Raw genomic sequence first — 18,683 nt, 5'->3', positions numbered from 1 at the left:
TTTTGTACAAACAAAACCAATGTAACAAAAATTGGAAGGGAAGCAACAAATTGGGAAACAATCTTCATTACAAAAATCTCTGACAAAAGGCTAATTACTCAAATTTATAAAGAGCTAAACCAATTGTACAAAAAAATCAAACCATTCTACAATTGGTAAATGGGCAAGGGGCATGAATAGGTAATTTTCAGTTAAAGAAATCAAAACTATTAAAAAGCACATTAAAAACTGTTCTAAATCTCTTATAATCAGAAAAATGCAAATCAAAACAACTCTGAGGTATTACCTCATACCTAGCAGATTGGCCAACATGACAGCAAAGGAAAGTATTGAATGTTGGAGAGGATGTGGCAAAGTTGGGACATTAATTCATTGCTGGTGGAGTTGTGAATTGATCTAACTATTCTGTAGGACAATTTGGAACTATGCCCAAAGGGCGCTAAGAGACTGTCTGCCCTTTGATCCAGCCTTAGCACTGCTGGGTTTGTACCCCAAAGAGATAATAAGGAAAAAGACTTGTACAAGGATATTTATAGCTGTGCTCTCTGTGGTGGCAGAAAACTGGAAAATGAGAGGATGCCCATCAATTGGGGAATGGCTAAACAAATTGTGGTATATGTTGATGATGGAATACTATTGTGCTCAAAGAAATAATAAAGTGGAGGAATTCCATGGGAACTGGAACAACCTCCAGGAATGCAAATGTGATGCAGAGTGAGAAGAACAGCACCAGGAAAAAGTACACAGAGACTGATACACTGTGGTACAATGGAATGTAATGGACTTCTTCATTAGTGGCAATACAGTGATCCTGAATAACTTGGAGGAATCTATGAGAAAAACCACTATCCACATTCAGAGGAAACACTGTGGGAGTAAAAACACCAAAGAAAAACAACTTCTTGAATACATGGATCGAAGGGATATGGTTGGGAATGTAGACTAAATGAACATCCTAGTGCAAACAACATGGAAATAGGTTCTGCTCAAGGACACAAATAATACCCAATGAAAGTGTGTGTTGGGTACGAGAAAGGTGGGGGGAAGGGAAATAAAGTGAGTATTGTAACCAAAAGAAATTAAGTTAAATTTAAAAAAAAGAAGTAAGCTGGAAAAAAGAACAAACAACAACAAAAAAGGACTTGACCTTAGAAAACTACTATGATGACTAGTAAACTCAAGAAACAAGCTCAGATAATTACCTGAAAACATCTTGAAGCAAAGTCTCAGGAGAAAAATGGAGGTATGAGTCCAATAAGAATTCCTAGAAGAACTAAAGAAAGTGATTTTTAAAAAAAAAATCAAAACTAAATATTTTTAAAAGCAAATAAGAATGATAGAGGGAAAATTAGGAAAACAAATTAGAGTTAAGCAAGAAAATTATGAAAAAATAATAAAGAATTTAGAAAAAGAGGCACAAAAATGCTGAAAAAAAAAATTACTTCTTAAAAATCAGAATTGGCCAAATGGTAAAAGAGGAACAAAACCTCACTAAAGAAATAACTCTTTAACAATTAGAATTGGTTAAGTGGAAACTAATGATTGCATGAGAAGTCAAGAAACAATAAAACAAAGCCCAAAAAAATCTTTTTTAAAAAAGGAAGAAGAAAATGTGAAATATCTCATAAGAAAAATAACCCACTCAGAATAAATTGAAGAGAAATAATTTAAGTTTTATTGGACTTAGATGTGATAATCCTCTGGAGAATACTGAATAGGAATAGAAAGATTCATATCTGTTTCTCAGATGTGCATAGTAACTTTATAAAAACTGACCATGAATTAGGACATAAAACCATCATAGACAAATGCAGTAAAGAAGAAATATTAAATGCACCTGTCCAAACTATAATGCAAATAAAATTATATTCAGTGAAGGGCCTTTGAAGTATAGATTTAAAAATAATTACAAATAATCTAATCCTAAAGAATGAATCAAAGAATAAATCATAGAAATAATCAATAATTTCACTAAAGATAATGACAATAATGAGACAACATAACAAAGTTTGTAGGATGCAGACCTAGCAGTACTTAGAGAAAAATGTTTATCTCCAAACACTTATATCAGTAAGAGATAGGCCTGACCAACAAATTGGGCATGCAACTAAAAACACTAAAAAAAAATAAATAAATAAATCCCCAATCAAACACCAAAACAGAAATTTAAAAAAGTCAAAATAGATTAATACATTTAAAAACATATTAAATTGAACTAATAATTAAAAGTAGGAGTTGGTTTCATAAAACAATAAAATAAATTAACTTTAGATAATTTGATTAAAAAGAAAAGATTTCTAGTATCAAAAATTAAAAGGGTGAATATACAACAAATGAAGATAAAAATCAAAGTAATTATTAGGAGAGATTTTATTCAAGTCTATGCCAATACAACAGACAATCTAAGTGGATGAATATTTACAAAAATATAAATTGCCCAGATTAATAGAAGAAATGGGATACTCAACTAACTATCTTAGAAAATGAAATTGAGCAAGCCATAAGTGATCTATCTAAGAAAAACAACTTAGGACCAAATGGATTTACAAATGAATTCTATCAACCATTTAAAAAACAAATAATTCAAATGCTATATAAACTGTAATAGAAATAAGACTATACAAACTGCTTGAAAAAATATTGAGATATTTTGGTTTATCAAATACTAAGCTATTGTATTGTGTGTGTGTGTGTGTGTGTGTGTATGAATAGAAACATCATTATATTTATTAACTCCTCTACTTCTTATCTAGTATCAAATTGGGATCCAGTACCAAGCTGAGGAACCAAAGGTTCAAGCTCTCAAACATACTGATTTATCATGCAATGCATTTTAATCGCATAACAAATCAGAATCAGTCCTCAGCTAGTCACTAGACCCTGAAATCCAGGGGAGACAGATTTTTATGAAATTTTTAAAAAAGTCATCAGGATATTAAGTGGGATACAAGAGTAGGTAATATAATATGTAATTGGAGGAAAGATTAGAGACTTTTCAAGCTAGGAGTGGTAGCTTAAACAAGTACAATCAGAAAAAGAGGTGCCCTACCTCCAAATATCTGTTCAGACAAAGAAACAAGGAAACAGTAACTGATAGAGCAATATTGGGCTGGTTTCAGATAAGATATATGGGTTGTTTGAGATGTTTAATTGTGAGAAAATTCCTTGCAACAGTTTTCAGATCTTATTGGGTTTCTGGTGAGCATAATCTAGGTCAGTGATGGTGAACCTTTGAGAGACCAAGTGCTGTGCCCCACCCCTTGCCCCACACACAAGGGAGGCAGAAAGCACTCCAATTGGGCTGTGGGTAAAGTGAGGAATGTCCTCAACATGAGTGGAGAGGAGGAGGGGAGCAACTCTGCTCCCCTCTCAAGTAAAGAACTTTGGCTGGTGATGGTATGTGTGCCCCCAGAGTGGGCTTTGCATGCTCTCTTTGTTACATGTGCCATAGGTTCATCATCATGGACCTAGTTAAGCATTAAATAAATTTGAACTCTTAAGTAACAGATAGAGATGCTCCAGCTTGTGCTAGGTTCAAACAATGCAATAAGGTTTTCTCATAATTTCCATAATTGAATAAAGTTTTCTCACAAGACAGAAACTGGATGAGACCTATAATTGAACAGAAAGAGAACTGAGCCAGATCCAGAATTAAGTAACAAGATAGATTCAGTATTATGGCTTCCCAGACCCGTGAGAAGCCACAAGGTAGGAAGATAGAAAAAGGATAGAAGTTTTGGAATCCGCGAAGGGCGTGTTGGAGCCGAGTTTGAGATGTCAGAAATGAGTCAGAGATCAGGTCTTATTAATTATTATGGAGCCACAGCCAAGCCCCGATCAGTGGACGTCTCTGAAAGGCTAATTCCCATCCAAAGATCCCAATTTAACACTTCACTGGTCAGAGGATGATATAGCTTAGCTAGGAGAATGAATAGAGAATAATAGGAGGAATTAGAGAATGCTAGGTATTAGCATTGGAAAAGAAAGAGACAGCTGGCCAAAGGCCAGATTTCAACTAGAGATAGAGAGGAGAGAGAAAGGTGGAAAGACAGTGCTCAGCAATCCTGAGATCTTGTCCAAGAGAGAGATCAAGATGGCTGCAAGCTCCCTTTTTATACACAAATGTTCTCAATACATATTGATGAGTTACATAGTGTGTTGCCATTGGATAATTGCAAATTACAACAAGGTGAAGGTGGGGTTTTATCCCAGGTGAGTAAGACAAAGGGAAGCAAGGTTTTGTGCCCTAACTCTAGCCACGCTGGGAACAGAGTTCATTGCCGTGCGCAGAATGGCCATGTGCCCACACACAATCCTTTCCTCTTCATTATACATATGGGCTGGACTGCTACAAGTATGGTTGACTCAATTGTCACAATTGGCAGGTCAAGCCAATATAATAAAAATGACAATATTATTTAATTTAATTATTCAGTATCATACCAATCAAACTACCAAAAATTTGTTTTATAGAGCTAGAAAAAATAATAACAATATTCATCTGGAGGAACAAATGTCAAGAATATCAAGGGAAAAAATGTGGGGAAATGGGCCTAATAATATTAGATCTCAAACTACACTACAAAAAGTTAATCACCAAAACAAGGTACATTCAAAATGAGTACATAATTTGGACATTAAAGGTGATTTCATAAGAAAATTAGGAGAATATGAAAAAAATTACTTGTCTGATCTATGGATGGGAGAAGAAGTGATGATCAAGCAAGACAGAGAGGATCATGGGAAGTAAAGTGGATAATTTTGGTTATATTAAATTAAAAAGGTTTTTCAAACAAGATCAATGAAGCCAAAATTAGAAAGAAAGTGGGAAATGGGGGGAAATCTTCACATGAAATTTCTCTGATAAAGGTCTCATTTCTATATAATATATATTATAATATAGCATATATTATATTATTATAAATATATAAGGAACTGAGCCATCATATCACATATGGTACATGTATAAGAATTATATTTCTTGCCTTCCCAATTAGTAGGGGAAGGGTGGAGGAAGAACAGAATTTTAATTTAAAAGTAAAATAAAAAAAAAATTTTTATATGGGGCAGCTGGGTAGCTCAGTGGATTGAGAGCCAGGCCTAGAGATGGGAGGTCCTAGGTTCAAATCTGACCTCAGACACTTCCCAGCTGTGTGACCCTGGGCAAGTCACTTGACCCCCATTGCCTAGCCCTTACCACTCTTCTGCCTTGGAGCCAATACACAGTATTGGCTCCAAGACAGAAGGTAAGGGTTTAAAAAAAAATGTATAAACTGTAACATCACAGTCAGTATGCTGCAAAAGAAAATGGAAAAGGCATTAAAGAAAATAAAGATGAAAAGCACAGCTAGACTAAACCAGGTAGGCCCAGAGAAGATCTATGCTATAGACACAACTTTGAGGGTATTGAGGGATTGATTCTCAAGATATTTTAAAGATAAAATACCAAGTACTAGGGGAAAGTAATAGTAAATCAATATCAATAATATATTGATATCAATATTAATAATATCAGTATCAATAACTCTTTTCTCATGTCTACTTTCCCATCTTAACAATATAATTCTAACAATCTCCAAAAATATCAAGGGCTTCCTTGAGAAACAAATAGGAAAAGAATAGGCTAGCTTTTATAAACAATATTCCTGAGAGTCCATATCTTTATAGTCCCACAATTGGATGAAATGTGACAAAATACTTGGTCCCACTGGGTTTACAGTTTATTGACTATAAAAGGGATATGATTCCATAGAATAAAATTTCACCTAAAAAACTCTCCTCCAAAAAACTGTCTTTTGTAAATATTTTCAGACTATACTAGATTCCTTGAAATATGTAATGATAGAGATAACTTAGTTGGATGACCTTCTGATTGCTGATATCAAGTGAGACATAAAATAAGATGTTTACTAAAGGTGGTCCATTACAGTCCATATAGAAAAGGGAATCCCTATAGATAATGAGATCCTTCACAAGATGCTATTTAATACTAATTGTATCAAATCTGAGAATACTGTAAAAAATAGTAAGATTTCCTAGTCACCTAAAATAGAGCTAACCATCTAAACAGGCAAAAGTGACTAAGCCTACAGAACTCATTCATTAGTGCATACATCTTGGATAGACACTATAAATGGACAATGAATTGGAATCAGGAGTAGAAAAGAGAGTGTGTTGGTTGGTTTGCATTTGGAAAACTAAGCAGAAATTTTAATGATCCCAAAGCCCTCTTTCTGATATCAAGAGTCTTCCAGGGTTGCTATATGATTATAAGCTACAAGGTTGTTAAAGAATTAAAGTTATAGGTCATCCAAAGAACAATAGAGCAGTACAGGACAGGCGTGAGTTGACTTCAGGGAGAAATTCAATAAGCATTTATTAAGCATCTACTATGAGCCAGATATGGACCTAAGAACCAGGGATATAAGAAAGGTTAAAAAAAAATCCCTGCCTTCATGGAGGAGATAATATAAAAACAACTATATACAACAAGATAAATACGGGGTAAATTAGAAAGAATCTCAGAGGGAAGACACAGAGATTAAGGAAGAGGGTAGATAAGTTGCTCAATGGCTAGAATGCCAGGTCTGGAATCAGGAGGACCTGGATTCAAAGATGGCCTTGGACACTTCCTAGCAAGTGTGACCCTGAGCACATCACTTAATCCCAATTGCCTAGCTCTTACTGCTCTTCTGTCTTGGAACCAGTACTTAATATTGATTCTAAGAGAATGTAAGGGCTTTAAAAAAAGGATTAAAGAGAACTAGGAAAAGACTTCTATCAGAAGATGTGATTTTAGCTGAGGCTTGAAGGAAAGCCAAGAGGTAGGGATAAGATGCAGATCGTATGAAGTGTCAAAATCAAGTTGTTTTTTTACAATATTGTCTCCTTAATAGTGGTCATTCTATAAAAAATCAGCTTTACCTTATGTTCAAGCCATCCTTCTAGAATATCTTCTCCATAGCAGACAAAAAGGATTTAACATAACTCCATATTGATCATTGTTGAGAGAATACTCAGAAAAAACCAAAACCTCAAAATAAAAACACAAATAAAATAAAGTGAAAAATAGCATGCTTTGATCTGCATCTGACTCCAACACTTCTTTCTCTTAACTGGTTATCATTTTTTGTCATAAATCCTTCAGAATTTTCCTGGAACACTACATTACTGAGAGTAGTCAAGTCTACAGTTGATGATCAATTCTTCTGATGACAACCTCAGCAGATCTAGTGTAATTTAGAATTTGGTGAGTCTTTCTTTTTTTCTTTTTATAATTTGTAAATAAACATAATAACCATCAAAAACAAACATGCACACATACGAAAGACAAAACCTTATATTATTACATGAAATTATTCTTCTTCCTCCTCCTCCTCCTTTTTCTCCTCCTTCTCTTCTTCTTCTTGTCCTTCTCCTCTTCCTTTGTTTACAAATATCTATACTTATAGACCAGTCTGTGTATCTGTAATTTGTCCTAGATCTTCCAATACTGAATTTGGTTGTCATTCCATTTCCATCAATTTATTGTGCTGAGCCATTACTTTGCTATGGGCATCTCGGTTCTCTTCCCATAATTAATTCTTATTAATTACTAGCTCCCTCTACCTTCTTGTATAACCCCAATGTCAAATCTCATTATCCCTGAATATAATGCTGAGCTCTACTGTAAATTCCTATATGCCCTGTTGCTAGGTAAAATGTACAGTATACCTAATGGTAAACTACTTGCAGAAGAGTAACATGGTCAGATATTCATGAGGTTGTGTTTCACAATATGCTATTCTTCTTTTATAAGATACTATCAGCAATTTGAAGTTGATCTTGAGCCATCAATCCCCATGGCAGTCCATTAGAACTCAAACCACAATGTAACATGAAAAGGCAAATGCACAACTAGAGTATGTTTTCTCCACTGTAACAAAGGCAAATAGATCTGGCACACAGAGCTCCCATAATTGGGCTTAAAGGTATTTTCTACACCCACTGTATAGCAGAAACCTCTTCTTTTCCTCTCTTTGCTTCTTGCTTTGTTTTTTCTTTTCCTCAAATGCCAGCACAGCAGGGAAGAAAGATGTCAATTTCTGTGCCATCCTGAAAAGTGCTGGTACAGATGTTATTCACCCTACTAATGTCAATAAGCAAGCAATGCTTGTTAATAGTACCATAAACTGATACCATGAGCAGCTAAATAAAGTCTGTGGAAGTCAATACCAATAGAAAAACAAAAACACTTTTTTTTAACAAATGAGTAAATATTCTAAAATCCATTTTTTTTAAATGGAAACACTGACAGAGATAATACCAGCATATTCCTACTTGACAGATTGGTATTGAAATCCAACATAAAATGATTTTGAGAATTTAAAAGAAAATTTGTTGCATACATTTAAAAATATTTATTATTATTATTATCATCATTATCAAATTGATAAATAAACTTAGGTTATGACACATAACTAAATAGCCATGCAACCTTAAACAAGTCACCTAATTTCCCCTCATCTATAAAATGAAAAGTTTGGCCTAGGTTCACACTCTAAGATTGATTTCAGCAGTAAAATTCTATGATTCTTTGAAAGTTTGCCAGAAAAATCTGTTAGAATCCCCCCAAAATGTTATCTAACTTCCTCTCAAACATGCAGACCTAGAAGGAACTGAGCTCACAAGCCATCTATGAAGGCTTGGCTAAGGTACTCTTCACATTCCATCTGCTAAAAAGATGTAGGGCTGCCTTTGAAGCATTCTGTTCTCCATCATGAGTCCATGCTTCTACACTAGCTCACGAGCCACCACCAACAGATTAACCCTCACTAGTGAGAGGACATAATTAACTCAAATCAAAGGCATTTACAAACAAGTATAATATGAATAGCAGAAACAAAATATTCCCCCCATAGCTTAGGGCATCCTTTCCCACAAATAAAGATAATGCATTAGTGGAAAGTGTGGACACATACACAGAGTACACACATTTGTAGAGAGGCATACACATACGGTAAGGTAGAGTGGTAACACATGTAGCCAAAGCAACACACACTTTTTAAAGTGCAAGGTCCTAAAGTCTTTTGTCTTCTCATGGCGTCCTCATGCTACTTCATCTGGGTGCAACTCTTTTGGGAAGGGTGTTGAACTTCCTAGGTCTGCTCTTCCCTGAAGCTTGACTCCTCTTTGCCAAAGATAACTTTCAACTCATCTTGCTAACTTTCAACTCATAGCTTGATTCTCTTCCACTGGATGTTTTCATGGTAGGAAAGAAGGAATTGTTAAAGAAATCCCCCTCCTGAGATCTTTTCCACAAAATGACTAATATGGAAAAATGTTTTACATGGTTGCACATGTAAAATCTATATCAGATTACTTACTGTTTCAGAAAAGGGGGACAGGTGGGAAGGAGGATGAGAATTTGGAATTCAACATTTTTTAAAAAAATGAATGTTAAAAAATTGTTTTTACATGTAATTGGGTAAAAATTATATACTATTTAAAAAAAAAATTTTAAGGCATCCCCATCCTTTCCCCACTGACTGCTAAGAGATAAAGCTGTCTCTACAGATTCCTTAGAGTACTGTATTTTTAAAGATCACCAAGAGTGTAACTAATCCTTCAGTTAGCTAATGTCTAGCTTCTCTATAAATCCATCAAGAAGAATGTTACCCCTCCTAAAGGAGAAGAATTTCCTTACACTTTCTTTAAAACATCAATGTCTTATGGTTCTATTGGCTTTCTTTTTACATGCTATTTCATCAAATGGGCTAGAACAGTGATGGGGTACCTTTTAGAGACCACGTGCCCAAACTGCAACCCTTATGCTGCACATGAGTGCCCCTCCCCTCACCGCCTTTTCTCAGATGGGGAGGTAGGGAGCACTCTCATTGGGCTGCTGAGCAGAGGGATGGGTGAAGTGAGAAATGTCCTCAGGTGGGTAGAGACAGGGAGGAAAGCAGCCTCCTCCAGCACATGTACATGGGTTTGCCAATATGGGGCTTAGAAGGAGTTCAATTGATTAAAGGTCTCCTAAGCAGATCCTATGCTATAGGGGTATTTGTGCAAGTAAATACACCTCTACCTAGCATGACCAGAAGTCATAGGATATTAGATTTTAAAATGAGAGGATCTTTAGAGAATGAATCACCAGGTATGTGCTAGAGCTAACTCTAACAAAGGAGAGCCCATTGTTAAATTTTCAGTGGGAGCACTTATATGTTAGAAATCAGCAATCAGCTACAAACAAAGGGTTGACTTAATTGTTGATTGTCAAAACTTAAGTATCAATAATGCAGATTAAACTCAAAAGTGCCTAAGTGGATTTATGTCATTTTTCTCCCTAGAAATCCCAGTTGTTAAATATTTGCCAACACACCTCTATATTGCTCTAAAAACACTGCTTGAGTTTATCAGAGGAACAGAAGAAGTTTCAGGAAATTAAGTAATTTCACCAGACTGGAGGATAGTTAACTTTAAGCTATTGTAACTGACATTTATATAGTACCTTAAGGTTTTGCAAAATGCTTGATCTCATTTGAGTCTCACAATACTCCTGCATATATTCAAACCCCTCATTTTAAAAATGAGTAAAGCCTAGAGAAGTGATGTGATCTACCGAAGGTCATACAGATCAGGAATTGGGAATCTGTGAGAAACATTTGAGTGATCTCTAGGGAAAAGAGCATTTCTGAAGAACTCTAACTTAGCCATATTTTTTGATATCTCCTGCTTCAAGCTCTCCTGAGACCCAGAAGGGTAAATTTGGAAACAATGAAAGCTATACTCTACTGCCTGCTGAACTATCCTAGTCTCTAAGGGCTGACAGCTTTCTAATGTTGCTTTATTATGCCCCAGGGCCTGTAGCTTTTTGTTCTTGTTTTTTAACTAGTACTGTTCCTAAAAACTGGAAAGGCTGAGCCCTGAATAAACAAATTGTGACACATGAATGTAATGTAATATTACTGCACTGTAAGAAATGATGACTATGAAGAATAAACAGTATGAGAGGACATATCAAGTGATATAAAGTGAAAAAAAAAGCAAAATCATGAAAATAGTATACACAATGACTATGGCAATATAAATGGAAAGAACAAAAGAAAAAATTCATACTAAACATGAATACTGAATAATTATAATGACCGTGTTTGACTCCTATGGAGAGGTATAAGAGGTATAAGAACCAATCTTCCTCCTTTGCAGAAGTGGGAGACAGGATGTGTACCATATATTGTCAGACTGAGTAGATCTAATGGTCAGTTTTGTTAAATATTATTTATTTATTCTTTTGTCATAAGGTATACCTGTCTAGAGGAGGTAGAAGAGAGATAATGGGAAATGAAGGTGACATAAAACAAATTAAATCAATAAGAATTATAAAAGAAAAAGGAAAGCTTGGGCCCAGCAACAGACTATATATCTGTTGTCATAGAACAAACCTAGATGAATTCAGGGAAGCTAAAGGATAATGAATTTTTAGATTCTAAAACCTCAAAAGATCTTCTAAGGCAAAGAGGGTGGGGTGGGAAAATTTCCCAAATCCATATTATCATAGTTTCTTGAAGTAGTAAGCCACAAGTTTTCCCCACATGAATCTCCCTGATTGCTAAGAGTTGGATCATCTGTCCTTGCTGAACTCAGGCACAATCTCAGTACCTTGCCCACCTCCAAGCCAGGGAAGTCAGACTTTTAGCCTCTCAAGAGGAAAGTAGAAAGTAGTCTTCCCTCATCTCTCCTATTTAGTAATGACCTTCCCATGTACATCTCACATAGCACTCTTGGGCATTTTAAAAATTCACTTATTCTATAATATTGTATATAATACATCTCTCTCTTTTGTGTCTTATCCTAGTGTGACACAGAGGTCAGAAAACCAGCCTCAAAGCCAAAAATATTTGAATTCAAGTCCTGCCTCTGCTATATGTTTACTTTGTGATTCTGGGTAAAAACCAGTCACTGCTCTAGGGAGAGACTCAACAGTCTGTAAGATGACACCAGCTCTGAAACTCAGATCTCCTCAATATCTCTTGCCCCTGGGGCCCCACCCTTCCTCTGATTTAAAAGGGTAGATACCAGTGACCTCTCATCATTTCTCCCTCTGGCTATAGTACATCATGCCCTTTACCACAGTGCTCCCCACAAACCCTTTCCAGCTTCTTTTTTCTGTTGTCTTCCCCCATTAGATTGTGAATTTCTGACTCTCTCTTGTCTATCTCTGTAACTCCAATCTCAGCACAGAGCCTGGCACAGAAGATGTTTAGTAAATGTTTACTGACTATTGAGTAGGCATCTTTCTAAGAAGGTAAGTGATGTAGAAGATGCCAATCTACATTAGGAGAGTTTCCTTACTTGAGAGTTCCCTATATGGACCAGTGAAATCATAGATCTAGTGCCTTTCTCTATCCCTATTCCCTAGGGTTGGCAAACCTTTTAAAGATTGGGTGCTCAAACTGTACCTTCAAGCTGCATGTGAGCCCCCACATTACTCCACAGAGCAGAGGGAGTGCTCAGATTGGTCTGCTGGACAGAGAAGTGGGGCATGTGAACATTGTACTCAAGCAAGATTGAAATGTGAACAGAGCAGCCCCTCCATGCTGCTGGGGCATATGTACCACATCTTTGCCAACATGACCCTAGTAGATTTCCCCAAAAGACTAGACTAATGTGTTCATTTGCTTCATGAAGAAAATAATGAGTTTAATCTAATTTTTATCCCCTCCTCCAAACATTTAACACCTTCCTTTGCACATAGTGGCTGTTTAATAGATGTATGTTGTTTTGAAAGCTATGATCAACAGGATTCTGGAAAGACTCATGAAATAACTATCCATCTCCTAACACAGAGGTGATATATTTAGAGTGAAGAATGAGATATATGTTTTGAACCGAGCTAATAAGTGACTTTGGTTTAATTAAATGAATATTTGTTACAAGTAATTTCCACCCCATTGGGATGGGGGATGGGAAGGATAAAAACCAGATTTATGTAAATTATTTTAAAAACACTTTAAAATAGAGTTTGGGGAGCTACAGCTATATACACATTCAGATAAGGGTACTTTGTTGTTAGTTTTGCTCAGTTGTTTTACTTTGTTTTAAGAGAGTCCTCAGAGTAACCAGAGATGTTTGTAATATTAAAACAAAGTATATCGGTAAAAAGTCTTTTAAAAGTTGCTTGTTGAATTAAATTATACCAAAATGGCAAACGCAGTATCTGGTTCTCTCAACATGTACTCCAAGTCAACTCAAGGATACATCATTAAGGCAAATTCCCTGCATTCAGGGAGTTATCATTGGCTTGGGAAGGCAGGACTATGGGACAGCAGACCTCAGAGGACCTAGTTTCAAATCCTGCCACTCCTACTTAAGTGATTTTAGGCAAATCATTTAATCTCTTTGGACTCCAATTTCTTCCTCAGAAAAATGAGAGGTTTTAAAACTAAATGACCTCAAGATGGCAGCTTAGAGACAGCAACAATTCAGAACTCCTTAAACCCTTCCTCACCAATCAAAAACACAATGCTTTGAGGAGACGGAAAAACCAAATCTAACAACAGGACAGAACTAGGGAACCCTTCTCCTGGACCTAACTCAAAAGGTATACCCCCCAAAAAGCCTGAATTCTAGAACACACGGGTTTAAGGGGAAGGAAAAAAGAAGGTCCCATTACCCCTCCCCCACCTACAGCACGGAGTCTCCAGGGGTGACTGGAACCTCTGGGCAGGCAAGGGCACTAGTCCAGAGGGAGTACTTTGCCAGAAAAGCTGTGCCAAGCTCAGGGTGTAGAACATAGGCAGCATAGAAGCAGCTGGAGGAGAAGTACAGAGGAGGCAGCCAAGTCACATCCAAGATGCTCCATCTTGCCCTGACCTTCTGAAGGTTTTGACCTCAGGGCACATCCAGCTTTGCAGATCAACTTCTCTGCCCTGGCTCAATCTCATCAACAGGGCAGATAAGAAGCCTTCAGAGGGCAGGGAAGCTCAAGCTCCAACATCCTTCCCCCACAAACTGATCTGAGAACCTCACTAAGCTCCAAGGGGCAAAGGCAGCAGCAAACTACAGGCAACAACCTTGACAACAGGGCAGGAAGCCGAGCTTCTTTTCAGCTTATGCTGTCAGCCAGGGAAGATCTGACTAACCTGATCAAACAACTGAACAGAGAAGAAGCCCCTTCAGGACAGAATAGCCCAAACCCACAGATCCAGCACATAATGAGAGGAGCAAGACTACAGGTAACTACAGGGGGATAAGAAGGGAGAAACAGGAGTTAACAACATAAAAAGAAAAAAGAAATTACAATTCACAGCTTCTATCCAGGCAATGAACAAAGAGCAAACAAAACAGAGGAGGATCAAGGAATACCAAGCAAAAACATAGAAACTCCAGCGAATTAGACACAGGCTTTAGAAGAACTCAAAATACAATTCAAAAAACATTTAAGAGAGGCTGAAGACAACTGGGAAAAGAATTTAAAAAGCAAAATAAATAATCTGGAAACAGAAAATAGTATCTTGAAAGCCAAAATTAATCAGCTTGAAAATGAGGCAAAGGAAATAAAAGATGGCTTCCAAAGAAAATCAGAGCAGAAGGAGAAAGATGGCCAAAAAGCTAAGGACAAAATGTAGTCTTTAAAAACTAAAATCCAACAACTAGAAGCAAATGACTCCACAAGTCAGCAGGAAACTATAAAACAAAATCAAAAGAATGAAAAAATTGAGGAAAATATGAAATACCTCATCCACAAAATGGAAGATTTAGAAAACAGGTCCAAGAGAGAAAACTTAATTATTGGTCTACCAGAAGATCATGACAAAAGAAAAAGCCTGGACATCATTATACAGGAAATCATCCAAGAAAACTGCCCTGACATTCTAGAGCAAGAGGGAAAAGTGGAGATTGAAAGAATCCATAGATCACCTCCTGTACTTAATCCCCAACTGACAACACCCAGGAATGTTATAGCCAAATTCAAGAACTACTAGACCAAGGAAAAATTATTACAAGCTGCTAAGAAGAAGTCATTCAGATACCATGGAACTACAGTTAGGATAACACAAGATCTGACTGCATCTATACTGAAGGACCAAAAGACATGGAATATGACATTCCAGAAAGCAAGGGAACTAGGTCTACAACCAAGAATCAACTATCCAGCAAAACTGACTATATTCTTGCAAGGGAAAGTATGGTCATTTAATAAAATAGAATGCTTCCAAGCATTTATAAAGAAAATACCAGACTTGAACAGAAAAGTTGATCCCCAAACACTTTAACCTTAAATTTTCTTAGACTTATAAATGTTGGAAATTTCACCATTGGGAAATTTCATACTTGAAAAAATTTCCTACTGATAGTCTATTGGAATGTGAACCCCATAGGCATGGGAGGGTCCTTCTCCTCCCTACTTAAGATTACTTTAGGACAGAAACCTTTTGCTGAACAATGGAAAGGGCTTTGACCTATGCTTAAGCATAGAACAGGAAGTTCTTTGAGTCATGATTGATTTTAGAATTGATACACTAGAGATACTTGGAATGACAGAACCAGGTCTTGGAACTTCCAATCTCCACCCTGCTCAGGGTAACAGGATTTAGGAAGGGCTGCAGCAAAGGATCAAGATTTAATTATTTGAGAATATGACCTTCAACAGACATGTGCAAAGCCACAGACCTCTGGGCAGTCCTGGGTTAAGCTAGAGCCACCATTGGCACAGGGAAGACATGGACAGTGATTGGTAGATGTGAGAACTGAGGGGAGGGAACTTGGATGGTTTCCTTAAAGATAGCGGGGTCTGAGGACTGGAGGTCATGGGAGAGGTTTTGCTCTGAGAGGTTGTGCTCTGAGAAGCTTGCTCTGAAGGAAACTGGAGATAGAGGCCCCTGGGACTGTTTCTCCATTTTGGTCACGTGAGTGATAGGGACTGATCTCTTTTCTTTGCCTCAGCTATCTAAGGGCTTGGGCCTTTTGGCCCAGCCTAAACAGAGGGGGTATTTAAGCCCTATTCCCTTCTCTCCCCTTTCTCTCTCTCTCTCTCTTCTCTCTCTCTCTCTCTCTCTCTCTCTCTCTCTCTCTCTCTCTCTCTCTCTCTCATACCTTTTTTCCTCCTGTTTGTAATTAAAAACTCCATAAAAGGTTGACTGCTGACTTGAGTTTCATTTAGGAATTACATAGCTGAATTCCTTGGCAACCTTAAATTAATATATATCAGTCTTTTAAAGTGATTTCCTTGTCACAACACAGAACTCAAGAGAATCACACCAAAAGGTAATTAAGAAAGGGGAAAAAACAAAACAACAACAACAACAAAAACAAAAACTTACGTATCCCTAAAAGAAAAGAGGATATTTGTAATTCTTAAAAATTGTTATTATCACCTGGGTAGCTAGAAGAATTATAATTAGAGGGAATAGTGTCAAACTGTATAGGATGAAATTCCAAGACATAAATATGTATGTGTGTATATGTATGTGTGTATGTATGCATAAATATATTTAAAACAAGAGGGGGAAAAGAGGCTAATACTAAGAGAAATGAGAAAAGAAACAAAACGGGGTAAATTTATATATCATAAAGAAGTGCATGGTGGGAGTGGGGGAGAACACCAATACACTGGAAGGGTAAAGAGGTTGGTGACATGAAATACTTAAGACTTACATGCATTGAAATTGACTCAAAGAGGGAAGAACAATAAAATCCATTGGGACAGAGAATTGATTTTCACACCATAGAGAAGTAAAAGGGTAAAAAACGGACTTTTGGGGAGGGAAATAATACAAGGGAGGGAGAGAGTGAAGGAGTAGTTTAAAAAGACTGTAAAGAAAATAAGAGGGGAATAAGAAGGGAGGGGGTAGAAAAGGAAATAAAATAAGGGAGAGAACTAGGGAGATTGATTAAAAAACAAAACACTGGTGTAAAAGGAAATAGTGAAAGAAGAAACAGCAGGACTAGGAGTGGAAGTCAAAATGTTGGGAAATACACAGCTGGTAATCATAACTCTGAATGTGAAAGGAATGAACTCACCCATAAAACACAAGTGAATAGCAGAGTGGATTAGAAACCAAAATCCTACAATATGTTGTCTACAAGAAACATACATGAGGAAGGCAGATATACACAGGGTGAATGGAGCCAAATCTATTGGGCATCAACTGATAAAAAGAAGGCAGGAGTTGCAATCATGATATCTGACAAAGCCAAAGTAAAAATAGATTTAGTTAAAAGAGATAGGGAAGGTAATTACATCTTGATAAAAGGCAGTATAGACAATGAGGAAATATCAGTACTCAACATGTTTACACCAAATGGCATAGCATCCAAATTTCTAAAGGAGAAACTAGTGGAGCTCAAGGATGAAATAGATAGAAAAATTATACTAGTAGGAGACCTGAACCTTCCTCTATCAAAACTAGGTAAAGTCAAACCAAAAAATAATTAAGAAACAGGAAAGAGAAGTGAATGAAATATTTAAAAATTTAGTTAGTAGATATGTGGAAAAAAATAAATAGGGACAAAAAGGAATACAGCAGCACATGGTACATTCACAAAAATTGACTATGTATTAAGGCATAAAAACATGGCTAACAAGTGTAAAAGAGCAGAAGTAATAAATGCAACCTTTTCAGATCACAATGCAATGAAAATAATAATTAGTAAGGGTACATGGAGAGGCAAATAAAAAATTAATTGGAAATTAAACAATACAATTTTCCAAACTCAGTTAAAGAACAAATGATAGAAACAATTAATAATTTCATTGAAAAAATGACAATGACGAGACATCCTTTCAAAATCTATGGGATGCAGCCAAAGCAGTATTTAGGGGGAAATTTATATCCTTAAGTTCATATATTAACAAATTAGGGAGGGCAGAGGTCACTGGCATACAAATTAAAAAACTAGAAAGTGAACAAATTAAAAATCCTTAGATGAAAACTAAGTTAGAGATCCTAAAAATTAAAGGAGAAATTAATACAATAGAAAGTCAAAGAACTATTGATTTAATAAATAAGACCAGAAGCTGGTACTTTGAAAAAACAAATAAAATAGGTAAAGTACCAGTCAATCTAATTTAAAAAAAGAAAGAAGAAAACCAAATTAGCAGTATCAAAGATGAAAAGGGAGACCTCACCTCTAATGAAGAGGAAATTAAGGCAATCATTAAAAATCATTATGCCCAATTATATGACAATAAATATGGCAAATGAGGTGATATGGATGAATATTTACAAAAATATAAATTGCCTACGTTAACATAAGAAGAAATAGAATACCTAAATAACACCATATCAGAAAAAGAAATTGAATAAGCCATCAAAGAACTCCCTAAGAAAAAACCCCCAGGACCAGATGGATTCACAAATGAATTCTATCAAACATTCAAAGAAAAACAAATCCTAATATTATACAAACTATTTGACAGGAAAAACAAAGTAGTTCTAACAAATTACTTTTATGACACAAATATGGTACTGATTCTAAAGCCAGGCAGGTCAAAAACAGAAAAAGAAAACTATAGACCAATCTCCTTAATACGAAAATCTTAAATAGAATACTAGTAAAAAAAACTCCAGAAAGTGATCAGGAGGGTTATTCATTATGATCAGGTGGGATTTTTACCAGGAATGCAAGGATGGTTGAATATTAGGAAAACCATCCACATAATTGACCATAGCAACAAGCAAACCAACAAAAATCAC

The 18,683-nt window shown here is 36.1% G+C and overlaps 1 protein-coding gene across 5 annotated transcripts in view; it reads right to left on the bottom strand.

The window, feature by feature from the left end:
• The window catches only part of IQCH (IQ motif containing H), a 359,480-nt gene that overhangs the window by 289,961 nt on the left and 50,836 nt on the right, over window positions 1–18,683 (bottom strand). The window contains exon 2 of one of the 5 annotated variants that reach the window (XM_056808701.1): window positions 1,203–1,273. The exons of the other annotated variants lie outside the window; for them this stretch is intronic. The gene's annotated coding sequence lies outside the window, so the exon portion shown is untranslated. The remainder of the gene's footprint in view (window positions 1–1,202; window positions 1,274–18,683) is intronic. 5 annotated transcript variants of the gene reach the window in all.

The sequence above is a fragment of the Monodelphis domestica genome, chromosome 1, assembly GCF_027887165.1.
Source record: "Monodelphis domestica isolate mMonDom1 chromosome 1, mMonDom1.pri, whole genome shotgun sequence".
Taxonomy (NCBI): domain Eukaryota; kingdom Metazoa; phylum Chordata; class Mammalia; order Didelphimorphia; family Didelphidae; genus Monodelphis; species Monodelphis domestica.
This window is presented reverse-complemented; position numbering and strand designations above follow the sequence as displayed.